Raw genomic sequence first — 14,916 nt, forward strand, 5'->3', positions numbered from 1 at the left:
ATCCTGTTCTAAAGGGAGGTAACTATTAGGGAGAGAGTGAAGATGTTGACTGTGTACAGAGCAGGGACAATTGATATAGCAAATTGTTTATGATGGTGAGAGGGGGATTAGCAAAACAAGTGACGCAGTTGGTCTGGAAGAGGATAAACTGAAGGGAAAAATTGTCTCTGTGTTAGAAATTCTTGTACAGTGGATAGGATGTGGCTGCCATCAAGTTCACCCTGGATGGCATTATTTTCTCTCTTGAAGTTGGAGGCAAGAGCATCAATCTCTTGGAGGGGAGAGGCCAGTACAGGGCAGACTTCTGCAGAGCGGTGAAGGGTGGGCAGATAATTGAGAGGTGGCATAGGGTCCCACTGAGGCTGTAGATCATGAATTTGCTATGGCTCTAGCCCTTACAGTGCTGTGATTTTCTCAGGCAAGGCTCAGCCATTTAGCATGGGAAGGAGGAAAGGCATACTACAGAAGGGAATGGGATCCTTAAGGCAGATGCAGCATGTGGGAATGTATGAGAGAGTTCATGGCACTGGTAGAAGCAGTTGGACTGTTAAAACCTTTGGCTGATTAGTAAAGGGGTGCGTAGCCTTCATATGGACTCTTTAAAAAGTAATGTCTGTATTCCCAAATGCTTTCCATTTTTAGTTCAGTCTCTGTAAGTGTTGGGACTGCTTTGCTTTGCAGATTTTAAACACTGGTTTTATCTTTCTCTATAGTTTATTTTGCCTTAAAAAGACACTCTGACAACCCCAAAGGCCATTTATTTAATGAATTAGAGTAACGGATACATATTTGATTATTAATTGCAGCCCATCCCTTTAGACTCCTCTTTCGTTTTGTTTTTTCCCTCCCAGCTTTGAAAGGAGATCTACTTTCATGGCATTTTTAGATCCACCTCAAAAAGCAGGTGGAACTCTCACTAGGTTACCAAAGACTTCAGACGGTAAAATTTGACAAAGGTGCTGCAGAGAACTTGAAAGCAACATTTCCTTTGATTAAATTAGTGACTCTGGCTAGTTATATAATGATTCAGGGAAAGAAGTAGCATGCATCGCTTAACTTTTAGCGTCCCGGAGCCTTTATCTTTTCATTTGGTGTTGGATAAAAGCTTATCCCAGGATAATCTACAGGCCCTTTTTCTAATTCTGGAAAATGAAGTTCATCCAGATTCTCACATGTGGCCTGGCGTTGTATTCACAAATACTCCTGTTACACAGAATACAAAAGAAGCATTTTCTTCTGTTCCTAATAATCTGGGGTCACTAACAAAAACACTTTTGGGCATGTGTCTAAAACTTGAAGTGCTTGGGGTCATACCTTGATAGTTTAGAATGATGCTAAAAGGCCATTGTTATTGCCTTGTTGGAACTGTTAATAATTAAAACAGTATTTTTAGCATCTAAAGCTAGGCCCAACCTTGTAGGAGGTCCTAAAACAGTGTCCTTTTATTGTATTCAGCATAAGCTGGTCAGTGCAGCCCTGTTGGATGGAAAGGGAGGCTACTACATGCCTCAGTCTGGCAAGAGGCCTTGGGTATCTGCAAATGTGTTCTAAGGATAGCAGGGGACTGGGTCCATCAGCTGTCAGCCACAGCTTCTGTTTATGCTCTGAACAAAAGCCATGTGCCAAGGCAGTCATTATTGGTTGATTTTCCTTCTAAAATAAGTGTCCTCATAATTTGTCACAAAACCGACTTAAATTGCTATGACGTTGCCTGCAACAGTTAAATTAGGAAAAAAGAAAACAAGCTGTAGCAAGAAATGTTTCCGTTTATTTCGTCATGCAGTCTATATTGGTAAATAGTGTAATTAAGATCTCGTTTGCAGGTTTTTCATAAAGGTTATTTCTGTGTGGGAAAACCCTTTGTGTTCTTCTTTAACACCCTGAGTCGTAAATTAGAGAATGGGGGAAAAAAGTTAGTTGGCAAATAAAGGTCCTCACTGTCTGTGCTGTTTTGGAATGCCTCCCATCTTCCTGGGGCTCAGATAATGTGTTTCTCTGGAAAAGCATGCATAATCGGCACCAAAATGAGCTGGGACCAGAGGCTGCACTGCCCAGGGATACAAATAAGGGACTTGATACTTGAAAATTAATTCAACTGAAAAGTGTTTGCATAATATTTGAGTAGTGTAACCTTGTGTCTAGATTCAAGCGTTCCCTTTTTTTTTTTTTTTTTTTAACCAGGCGAGGTGAGAGGGATATTTATGTCGATAAATCCTATGCTATTCGGAAAATGGGAACAAAAGGACTTGCCAGAGCATAACAGATTTCAATGAGGATGGGACAAAAAAGGTCCCTCCCCCTCCTTTTGTTGGCTTTCTAAATTTGTAGTGTGTATGTGTTTCAGTTCACAGGCGGCAAGAATGAGACATTTCCTCCTCAGATTTAACATGCTGTCATGGAAATGCTGATAGGGTTATTTGACGGAGATGTAGCTTAAAAAAAAAGAGAGAGCAAGAATTTCATTATTGTATTATACTCTGTCCATCTAGGACTCATTAAAGTTCTTTAAAGGTTTATTTTCATCTACAAACCAAGGAATTGTACCCTATTCTCTCTGTGCCAGGATCCAATTAATGTCAACTTGCGTTTTGTGTGTGGACAGGGCCAGTCCATGGCCCTGGGTGATCATCTATTATTATCATTGCTTGCTGGTACATGACTTCACAGCCCTAGCACAGAACCAGTTGTCATGCTTTCCATCTTTTGTACCCCCAAATAGCTCACTGGGTAGAATTTGAGAATGGGCGAGTGGCAGGCCACTCTTTTTGAGAATGCACAGATCAATCATGGTTAGCAAGATTAAGCTCAGTGAGACATCTTATGGAAGGAACACTTTCCTCATATCCAACTTGCTTGTATGGATATTAATTCTTTCTCTTAACTCTAAAAAATTAATTTTATTTTAGAAAGGATGGATTTAATATGTAAAATAAATGCCGCTCTTTTGCTTGCTACATGTGTTCAGTTGGAGGGATATCAGAAAAGAGTGTTTTTATTATCCTACAAATTGTTATTGGTTCTAAAATAGTTACCTAATATTGAATGAGAGTATTTGGAATCCTGGAAATCATCGCCAAATAATTTTTGGCTCTGAGTCTACAGAGAAGTGAATTTTTAAAAAAAATCTAATTTAGTGGAAAATTAGTGGAAGGACATAGATTCATATCTAAATTATCCATACATCCAAAATAGTAGTACTTTATTTAAAAGGTATCGAATATCTACAATAAGCTAGGCATTACACAGAATGAAGCTATGACATAGGCCTTTTAAACTTAGAATATCATGATCTCTAGCAGAGTATTGGTTCAAATGTGAATAGTGCTGGGTGTTTTTCAAATATATTTTTAAAATCACAATTTCAGTCTAAAGCAATTCTGGTATCTAGGCAAGTCAGTTTTTTCATTGTTTTGCATTTTTATCTTTTATATTTTTATCCACTATGTATCTACTCACCTATTAACAAATGGTAGTGCCCCTTAAAACACTGAGTTTGAAGGAAATATTTTTAAACAATGAAATGTTCACGTGTTTCATCTTTGAAACACTTAAAAATCATAATGTCATTTATTTGGAAGGTAGTATTAATTATGGACTTTCTTTAGGAAATATCATATTTATTATAAAACTCTCTATATTTACAATTAACATTGCCTTTGTTATAAAAACTCTCGCAGCTCATTTTCCACAATATTCTGTTGTAGACAAAACGCTTTTGTAACACTTGAAAACAGTGTATCTGTAGAGATGCTACTTTGTCTGTAAACAAGGTTTTCTTATGATACTGCTTCTAAATTTCTCCAGTAGATATGTTTGAACTTCATTTTGCAATCTGCTTTACCACTCACTGAAAGTATGCACATGTGTTTGCACATATACCCTTTCCATGTTATAGCTACTGGGAATATTTCAGCTACTTGCATTTCCCAAACTACCTTGCTAACTTAACAGTATGAAATTGATAGATGAAAAATTGTGGTCACATTTATTCCTAGAAGATGGATCTATCTTACAAGAAATTTTCCAGGCTTTTGCCGTTGTGGTAACACCTAACCTTGGTTAGAAGACGGGAGTTATAGTGGTTCATGTCAGCTCAAAGCTTTTCAGCTCTTACAGTGACATCAGTAGATCTCTTTGTGGAACTGGTTTGCTACTGGTCTCTAAAGTGAAGCCAGTACAGCATTTCACTCTAGTTTCCTTATAAAACAATAAAACAAAATTCACATAGTTGATATATTGGAAATTTCTTAGAGGGCAGGTAATAGAATCAATATTCTGGAATTTAGTAACATAAACTTTGGAAAGAATTCAATGAAAAAATGCCAAAGATGACATTGTTTTGTCATTTTTTCCCCTTTCTTTGCCACTTAAATTATGTCTGTTTTCATGTTCTTTTTTCAAATAATCCAATTACCTTTCTCCTGTGTGATCCAATTTGCAGGTACACGATAAGCAGCAGATTAGAAGGAGGAATAAATGATTACTTTTAATGATGATCAACACATCTGATGTGATAAATTATGGTTAATGAGTAAATTAGCAGTGAATGATGTAAATGAATCTGCTTTGAAAACTAACTACAGAAGGATGCTAAAGGGTCGGTAGAGTTTCCTTTTTGTCAAATACGGTATCTGTGTTAAATAGCCTTGTGAGTACATTACCATTTAGAGGAAATGTGGAAAAAGGCAATAAATATTGTGCCATTTGCCTACATCTTTATGAATGAGCCAGAGAGATTTCATGACTTTTCATCTGTTTCAGTGTAAGGGCCTTTATCACTCTATTGAATGAAAATGGATGCCTGGTCAAAATGCCTGGTATTTTGAATGCATAAGTAGGCAGTACGTGAACCCAGAGGCTTCAAGTGGAAAATGTTAAGTGAATATATAAATAGTGCTGCTGATAACATGTTTTCATTAAGGATGCATGAGTCTGGCATAAGGAATGGTAAGAATGGCTTCGCTGATTCTATCTTAAGAGTGATTCTGGACCACTGGCACGCCTTTCTAAAATTTGTGTTGCTAAGCCAGTGGTTACAGTGAGTGTCTTACACGAAAACAGATGGTCGGTCTTACTAAGCATGTCGACAGTTCAGAGAAACTTTATGGCCCAGACACAGCGAATATAGAGGATTATTTGTTTTGGTCATAATATCCCATGGCTGTATGTTAAATAAAAAGTTACGGTAGTGGGCTTCCCTGGTGGCGCAGTGGTTGAGAGTCTGCCTGCCGATGCAGGGGACGCGGGTTCGTGCCCCGGTCCGGGAAGATCCCACATGCCACAGAGCGGCTGGGCCCGTGAGCCATGGCCGCTGAGCCTGCGCGTCCGGAGCCTGTGCCCCACAACGGGAGAGGCCACAACAGTGAGAGGCCCACGTACCGCAAAAAAAAAAAAAAATAAATAAGTTATGGTAGTGAGACTGCACAACTTTTACGGCTGTAAAATAAGTGTTTATAACCCGGGTATTAATATATTTTGAAATAGGACAAACAAGAAATTTATTTTACTACTGTGCACTGACTAATTCATAGGAAACCTCATCTTAATTGTTTTTTGAAAAACAATTTGAAAGACTAAGACGGATGTGAATGTCTTGACTTTTTTAAATCGAAAATTATTTTCTATAGCATTTAAGTACTACTTTCAGTAGTTTCATGTTGATAGATAGTTTTTCTTCTTCCTTCTCCTCTTTCTTCATTGGTCTTTAAGTATTCACCACTAAGTATTCCTCTTACATTCTTTCATCCGAAGGGGAAATGGAAAAGGCAGGATTTGAGGAGTATCTGAAGAAGATTCATTTTTAAGGTGTAAATTTTCCAGTTTTTTCCTCTATACTGATCACCGTCTGACCTCTACCTTCTATCCCTCTGTTTAACTAAAAAGGATAAAAAATTTGCCAGTGATTAAGTGCTGATTTTCAGCTTTGGCAGTGGTCTAGGTAATTGGACACTCATATTTATTCCTCCTATGACTATATGAGTTTTTTAGCATAATTTGTTAAAGTGTATAAAAAGCCTTAGAAATGTATGGTTTTTTAATTCTTTAATTTTACATATAGGAATGCATCATACATGTTAGTTTTACATGTAAGAATGAATCACAGGGCTTCCCTGGTGGCGCAGTGGTTGAGAGTCCGCCTGCCGATGCAGGGGACACGGGTTCGTGCCCCGGTCTGGGAAGATCCCACATGCCACGGAGCGGCTGGGCCCGTGAGCCATGGCCGCTGAGCCTGTGCGTCCGGAGCCTGTGCTCCGCAACGGGAGAGGCCACAACAGTGAGAGACCCGCATAACGCAAAAAAAAAAAAAAAAAAGAAAGAAAGAATGAATCACATATAGGAATGACGTATATGTGTAGGGATATAAATACAAGAATAATCACTAAAGCACTTTTATAGCACTAAAAAATTGGAAACAACCTAAATGTTTAACAGTAAATTAAAATATATCTATATGCTTTATAATATAAAAGCCTTTTCCATTTAAATATTTATTGACAGAAAATATATTCACAATATATTTTAAGTGAAGTGCAGGCTATAAAATAATCATACAGTATAATCTACTTTTTTGTAGACATATGTTAAGCGGACATAGAAAAATTCTTAAAAGCCATTCATCAAAACGATAACCATTAGAATGTTTTAAAATGCCTTCCTTTATTTATGTTTTCTAATTTACTTATAATAAAAATGTACAGTCAGAACAATAAAGTCAATTTATTTAAAAAAACTAAAAGTGGCAGAAAATAGGAGAGCTCTGTGGTAACAATGAGGTACAATGATATTCATAAAAGAGGTGAGATCCATTGTATTACATTATACTTCATCTGAATTGAGTCCTACAGTAGGATGCATGAATCTGTGATTTGGATATGCTGTATTTTGCCAACTTTTGACCTGGTATGGCCATTAGTCTCCCACCATGTCACATCAGTATTTTGCAGTGTCAATGTATATTACTTGAAGTTTGTTTCTTCAGCTAATTTATCAAGCTCTAAGCAAATATAATTCAAGTGGAAGCACAGTTATCATGTTTACAACAATATTATGCATTGTAAGTACTGAAAAGTGTATAGTCAAAGATTAGAGGGTATAGTACCTTGGAGAGCCTTTTATCACGTTTAAGTATGTATTGAACACTTACTATGTGCCTGGTGGGATTAGGAGTTACGAGATTTCAGAGATGACCAGGTCACAGATGCTTTTCTCAGGGTTCAGTTAATGAGCAGAGAGAGAAATACATATGTATAAAATATCTGTAATAAATGATAGACTGCTTTAACTCATAGGAGAGATGCAAAAAGTATGATAAGAGAGTTAAAAGAATAGTGGATCTTATCCAGATGGGAGGATCAAAGAAAACTTCAGATATTTAATTTGGGATTGAAAAATGGGTAAATTCTATAAATTTTAAAATGTGGGAGAAGGCATTTTATATAAGGGAACAGCTTATACCAAGGCATCGACGCAGGGAATTATAGGTTCCTGATGGGCGATAGTAGAAACATATTTGGGAAAGTAGGTCCACAGCAGCTCTGAAAGGTCTTAAAACGCAAACGGGATTTCTGGTTTATTTGGCAGCAGTTAGCTATTAAAGCTTGTTTGTTTGTTTATTTATTTATTTTGAGTGGAAAAGAGCTTTAATCGTAGATGCGTTTAACAAAACCTGAAAGAATAAGAATGAAAAGGAAAAGAAGGGTCGGATCAGCAGTAATTTGTAATATCGATTGTAGCAATAAAAACTTGAAGTTAGGGTGACTGGAAGGGAAAGCACAGATATCATGATATTATTCAGTGATTCTCAATCCTGGCTGATCATTGGCATCTTCTGAAATTAATCACCCAGCCTCACCCACTGACTTTCAATTTTAATTGGTCTGGGGAGGGGTCTGAGCACCTATAGCTTTTTACTTTTTTAAGGTTCCCAAGTGATTCTAACGTCCAGCTTAAAGGGAGAATCATGGTCATTGTGAATAGACATTAAAAACAAAGGGGAGTGAGACCTATTAGAAGCAGAATCTATAGGACGTAATAATTGAATGATAGTGAGGCAAAGGCCAGGAAGACAAAGAAGAGGCTGAAACAGCAGGGCTGAGTGTTAGGGAGAGTAGGAGTGCCACAAACACACATGGAAACTTAGGAAGAGAAGTAGGATTGGGAAGGCAGATGGCATGGTGTGTTTTCAGCATAATGATTTTGAGATGTTACTAGGTAGTCTTTCAAACATTAGAAATAAGGACCTGGCATTGAGGAGAAGTTCAAGTGGGAGATACCTTTTCATTAAGTCAAGTCTCTTCCTGTCCTCTTTTCTTCCTTTCCTTTTTCCTTCTCCCCTTCCTTTCTGTTAGTATACATATCAATTGTTAGTCACCTTAAATATTGATAGTTATACAGAGGCACAGACATCTATTTATCCAATGGGAGAATGCTGTCATAATCATTTTAGCAGCCGAGAATTGGGAGTTGAAGCCTTAATAAAATTAATGATCTACAAATAACTCAATTTTGTTTCTGTCATACAGAGTGAAGTAAGTCAGAAAGAGAAAAACAAATACCATATGCTAACACATATATATGGAATCTAAAAAAAAAAAAAAAGGTTCTGAAGAATCTAGGGGCAGGACAGGAATACAGATGCAGACATACAGAATAGACTTGAGGACACGGGGAGTGGGAAGGGTAAGCTGGGACGAAGTGAGAGAGTGGCATGGACATGTATACACTACCAAACGTAAAATAGATAGCTAGTGGGAAGCAGCCACATAGCACAGGGAGATCAGCTCAGTGCTTTGTGACCACCTAGAGGGGTGGGATAGGGAGGGTGGGACGGAGATGCAAGAGGGAGGGGATATGGGAATATATGTGTACATATAGCTGATTCACTTTGTTATACAGCAGAAACTAACACACCATTGTAAAGCAATTATACTCCAATAAAGATGTTAAAAAAAATTAATGGTCTAGACATGCATAGAGTATGTTGTCAAAATGCCTTGAAAAGGAAGAGAGGAAATTGATGTCAAGAACTTTCTTGTCTTTTGCCATCATGAACAAATTGAACTTATATGTAGAAAAATACAAAAGTATTCTACCATACTACACTTGGAACTTATGTGATTTATTTTTGAATTTTGTGGCTTTGATTTTTCTCTCTTGCCCAGGCATCACACTTTATGTATCCCTGATTTCAATCGGCTCCTGGAAGTTAGGAAAATAACTTCCATGCGCATTCTGGGTGAACTTTCTCACTTATCTAGTGAAAAATAATTGCTGTAATACAGCACAAAGTACTTACCAAACCCGTGAGAAAACAGCCAGTATACTTTTTATGGTTAAGTAAAACAGATTTGATTTGAAAATACACTATAAATTGAGTTATACCATATTGTCTGTGCAGCATCTCTGTAACTTTCCATCTTCTAATTTGGCACAGTAAAAATATCAGGACTTCACAATTAGATCAAAAGTCCATGATTCACGCTAAACCTCAGTGAGCCTTCCTTCCTTTCTTTTTCCCGTTTTCTCCCTGACTCTTTCTTCCCTTCTAAATTTATGTAGTACTATAAAGCTTTCTAAAATTCTATAAAATAGGAGTAATGGTATACTCTTACAGGACTATGGAAAACACTGCATATAAGATATATAAAACATTTAGTCCAGTGCATGGAATTCACTGAAGAGTAGTTATTTCTTTATCCCATTTTGAAGTATAATGCTCCTGAAATCAGATTTTAAGGTTAAAAGATTGTGGAGTTGTATTAAAAAGAAAATATCATAGATGGCTCAAAAACAGTCTGACTTTGAAGGTCCATCCTGGCCATGGATGTCAGAGGTGACCCTGTTCAGATTCCATGTGATAGGATAGATGTCCCCACAGGCCCGGGTTTATGTAGAACATCTGCCATGGAAACCAGTCCAGCCTGGTGTCTTGTGCCAGGATCCTGGCCCTCCGTACAGTTAAACATCAACTCTGGGACCCCCCCCCTTCTTCCCTTGTCATGAGCCTGTACAGTTGTACTGCTATCTTGGGCACACTTTGCTACCTACCCCAATGAATCAGAACAGAAAATCCATCATCTACACAAACTTTGGCCGTTTTCTGTGTTTGGGGCAGTGGCAGTAGAGTGTGTTGTAACTGGACGGGAATGTAAACCCTGTGACAATGGCTCTTGTCCCCCTAAACCTTCAGACCTGGCCATGGCCCTTAGCATCACCCCGGCTTCACCTCCTATGCTTTGCATTTCTCACCGACCTCCAGACCCCTGTTCCTGAGCTTCCCTTCAGAGCCCTCACCCTGATTCTTGCAGAAAAAGAAAGAACAGAGATGAGGTCACCTGACAGTCTCATAAATCCTACAGATACCTTTTAGGGAGGAAGTAGATTCCTAAAGACAGGACTACCTATATATTTTTACTGAACATTTCCTCATCCTCTCCCTCAGTATCGTTTAATAACATTATTAACCTGCCCCTTTCAAGATTTTAAGTACATTATTGTGACAAATATCCCTTTAAAATCAAAACTCTCTGTTTAAGGAAATGTTAATCAGCTGAAAGAAACAAAGCCAAGTATTTACATGCTGTTAGTTTTGTTCCCAGTGCCACATATTTCCTTGATGTCTGCAGAAGTGGCTTATTCATTAGAATTAAATTAGGCAAATGGCACCATCATTTCATCTCTTCACTTTTGTAGCATGTGGTCCTTTCCAGGGACCTGTTTTAAGTGATTCTCAGTTGGCCAGTCAAGTTCCCACAAACCTGAGTCGTCTTGTTAACCTTTAAGAATTTCTCGTAAATCCCTTTCTTCCATGGATGCTACTAGTGGACGTCAGTGTTCTCCTCACTTTATGTCTAGCTCTACTTAATGTAGTGTACTAAAGGAAGGTTTTGTCTTTGAGCAGTTTGTTAAGGATGGTCAAAGGCAATTTGCTGGTCTTGGTACGTTCTGTCCCCTGAATTTAATCACCTTATATGCTCTTTGGGCTTATCATCTTGTCTTCAGAAAGCCTAGCAACTTGAGACCTGATATGGCATCAAAATATTACAGTCATTGCATTAAAGGTACCGTGCATTGCTTATACTCGTAAGAAGCAATCTAACCTCTTAGAAGGAAAAATCAATCAGCAGCCTGTGGCTCCTCTCAAGCTGTGTAGGAAATAATAATCTACTTGATTCCTGGAGCTCCTGTCTGCTCTGTGAATGCATCCCGAGAATGCAGTCTTTGAACAGCACGTGAGCACGGCAGACACGTTCTAGAATATCCAGCATGCCTCTTTTCTGACTCATATGCATGTTTAGCTTCTCTATTTTCCATTTAGAAAATAGACTTTCTGGGTCTAACAGTAATCTGACCTCTGCCTGGCATTAGTTTAATAGAAGGTCATACTCCTTACCTGTCAAAACCAGCTTGAACAGAAATGCATTTTGCAGAGCACAATGTTGGCAGCTGTAGGTGGATAGCAATGGCAGTTAGCTACAATAATGGAAGGGTACTTATCTGAATATTGGTGACTGTAAAGTTTTAATGTCTTTTTCTCCGTCTTTATATTCCCGATAGTTCTTTATTTTCTTAAACCAAGCGTAATATTTATGGTTGTATCTCATGGGATAATCATGGGGACTTTGATTATTAAGACCCGAGGCTGTCCTATTGTGTGACCGTGTAGTGGAAGTCTTTGTTTTATTCTTTTACGTGGGTTCTCTTCTCTTTCTTCCCATCTTCAGAGCATGACTTAAATATGGACATACCCTTGACAAAAGAAGGCAGAAGACTCATTTAGTTTCTTCTATTAAACTGAGATACAGACAAGGGGGAGTGGGTGCTGTGTGTTGTTAGACCCCTCTAGGAATGAAGATTCTTACTTGCTCCTAGCGTTTGCTGGAGTTATGTTTAGTCTTCTTTCTTTCTCATCTGTTTCCTTTGGCCATCTGCCTAGCATTGACAGCATCACAGTTAGCATCTGACTAGCCAAGATGATTATTTATGCAAGAAACATGCTCACTGAAAGGATTTTACTATATCATCTAGAGTGTTAACCTTGCATCATAGAGTAATGGCACTTATCCTTTCCATGGTTTGGACTTGGTTGACAAATGTAGAAAAATTGACATCAGATCCCATAAGAAAGTCATGACTTTCTTGTCTGTGAAGGCTATTTTTTTTTAACATATATTTAGAAAAAAAATTAAAAATTAAAAAAAACTGTGTGCAAATAATTGATATGCCTTTAAACAATGTAATGTGATCAATTTCATTTTTTGTGTTTGTTTTTAAAGAATAAATTTAAGGACCCTTTTCGGGCTGCTTTTTTGAAGAATACTGAGTCACTACAGTGGGGTGTAGTGGGATTTAGAAAAACAGTCCCAGATCTGAAACAGATCCTAACTGGTTATTTCAATAAATTTTCCACAGTTCATTAGGTTAATTCTATTACTTGACTTCATCTTCAGAAATAAAATCCTTACAGGACTCTACTCAGTACTCTGTAATGACCTGTATGGGAAAAGAACGGAAAAAGAGTGGATATACATATATGTATAACTGATTCACTTTGCTGTACACCTGAAACTAACACGACATTGCAAATCAACTATACTCCTATAAAAATTTTTGAAAAGTAAAATTATCAATTAAGTTTAAAAAAATGAAAAGATCCTTGCAGTAGCATCCAGTGGTTATATCTTTAAACTTGTCAGTGTTTGCATGAGAACTGTAAGGTATGACCAGAAAATGAAGATAAAAGAAAAACACATCTGAACATTGGAATGATAGTTGCATCCCTTTTTGAGAACATGGGAACTTGCCTCCTATGCTTTCCACTTAGAAATAAGACTTCTAGGTTTTATATTAATTCGACTTCTTACTGTCCCCACTCAGTATTTAGGAAGCACTTTCCCGGGTAACTGTTGCCTATTTGCAGATTGTCAGAATCTCCAAATTTCCTTCATTCTTTAGAATGAGAAATAGGATACTTTCTCTTAAAAAAAAAACCCCATTTTGATGCATCAAAAATGGCATCGTACCTTCTTTGTTTATTTAGTTTCTGATTAGTACATAGTCATCTTATGCAACAGCCCTCCTCCCAGTCCATACATTCTTGTGAGAAATTTCAAAACAGAACTTAAATGGGAAGCTGGGTTGTTAAAATTCATTTTCCTTTAGGGTTGACAGTTTTTAAGCTATGGACTTTAAAAAGGGAAGTACCTAAAAATGACAGTGCTGTACCACTTAAAATAGCAATGCAATACATTTTGTTTTTCCAGGGAAACTCCCTAGGAATTTTAATTTCATAATTATAATTTCCATTTAGATGCTGACAAGCGAGTAGTTATTATCAATTTGCATTGTTTGCAACAGCAGAATGAAAACCATAAAAACTTTTAATATCTTTTTTGTTTGTGACAGAAAAGTGACATCAGTATACTGCGTATTTTATTCCTCTCACTGTTAATCAATTTCAGATCATTTTAAACATTGCTCACAGTTCTGGTAATCATCCAGTTTGTATTGCTACTCTGAGATGCTGTTGGATGTGGTATCTAGCAGCATTTTTAGAGCCCACTTTCATTCCTAGGGTTTCTGAACAAACAGGTACCTGGGTTTTCACCAGTTCTACTAACACCAAGTTGAATTTCCTGAGGAAGTGGAGACTCATTTCCCAGCATCAGCATTACAAAGATACCACTCACCTCTCTTCTCCCTTCTTTCCCTCATCGTGGAAGTTAATACCTTAAAACTGGAAGGGATCTCTGCAAAATAATCTAGTTCACATTTCATATTTTTACAGTTAAGAGATAGGAAAGTTAGGCACCCCCTCAAGATGTTACACATACAAAATGGTGAAGCTGAGAAGGAAATCTGTCTTCCCTGACTCCAGGAAAATCAAGATGAAGGTCAGGACACACACCGTCAGGCCAGCAGGAGCATCACAGGGGAAACATGAAAACAAGGCGGAGAAAATACTGGTGATGAGCAAACAATGATGAACTTTGCTATTTTCTTCTTACTTAGAATCTAAGGATAGTTTTCAAAATAAACTTTAGCTATGGTTACTAAATCCTTGTTTCAATGACGTATCACTGAAAACTGGCCGGAGGCAAGAGAAACTTTGTAATAGGGGTAAGAAAATAGAAAATAAAATGGGAAAGTAAAATGTTTTTGAGTTTAAAAAAATGTCCAACTGTAACTTAATTGTCAAAACTCAAAGAAGCAAGAAAAATGTGAAGAGTAGGAAAAATAATTAAAATACCTTCTCCCAAACCACCATCGTTAATGTTTTGGCATATTTTGTCCTATCCTTTTTGGGGTGCATTTTTCTTTACCTGATATCTCTCATCTGTAATTTTGTGTGATGCTTTCGTGGCTTACCATTGAGTCATAAGTATTTCTTGTGGCATATAATAAAAACTTTATAATTACAACATTTACTATTTGTATGACGTTCCATCATTATGCCAGTTTATCTCACCATCAATTCCTATAATAATTGATGTTTTGAGTACTTATAATCTTTGTAAATAAAATATGTGGTTAATATCTTTGTCCATAAATATTTGTCTACATTTTATATAATTTTCATATGATAGATTTCTAGATCCGGAAATACCAGGTAGATAACAAGCAGGCTTTTAAGAGGGAAAGTGTATGTTAGGAACATTTAAAGGAGACAGAGGACATTTCAAAAACCTCCAACTGTCAGCCTTTCGTCCTTAGGAATCTTGAAGTCTACGTCTTTCTTTACAGAAATTATTTTTATTGCTATGACTTTGGAGGCTTCTTGACTCATCTTTTTATGCAGATTATGGAGTTCAGTTGAAAGTAAGGCAGCACACAATATCTGGGTTAGAGTCACTTTACCATATTATCCTATTTCTATTTCTTGCCAAACCGTCTAACTCAGGGCTGTATTTCTTGTCT

The 14,916-nt window shown here is 37.3% G+C and overlaps 1 protein-coding gene across 14 annotated transcripts in view; it reads left to right on the top strand.

Moving 5' to 3' along the window:
- The window catches only part of PTPRD (protein tyrosine phosphatase receptor type D), a 2,135,645-nt gene that overhangs the window by 1,800,375 nt on the left and 320,354 nt on the right, over positions 1-14,916 (top strand). The gene's annotated exons all lie outside the window — the stretch shown is intronic.

Source organism: Stenella coeruleoalba (genome assembly GCF_951394435.1).
Source record: "Stenella coeruleoalba genome assembly, chromosome: 7".
In the NCBI taxonomy this organism is placed as follows: domain Eukaryota; kingdom Metazoa; phylum Chordata; class Mammalia; order Artiodactyla; family Delphinidae; genus Stenella; species Stenella coeruleoalba.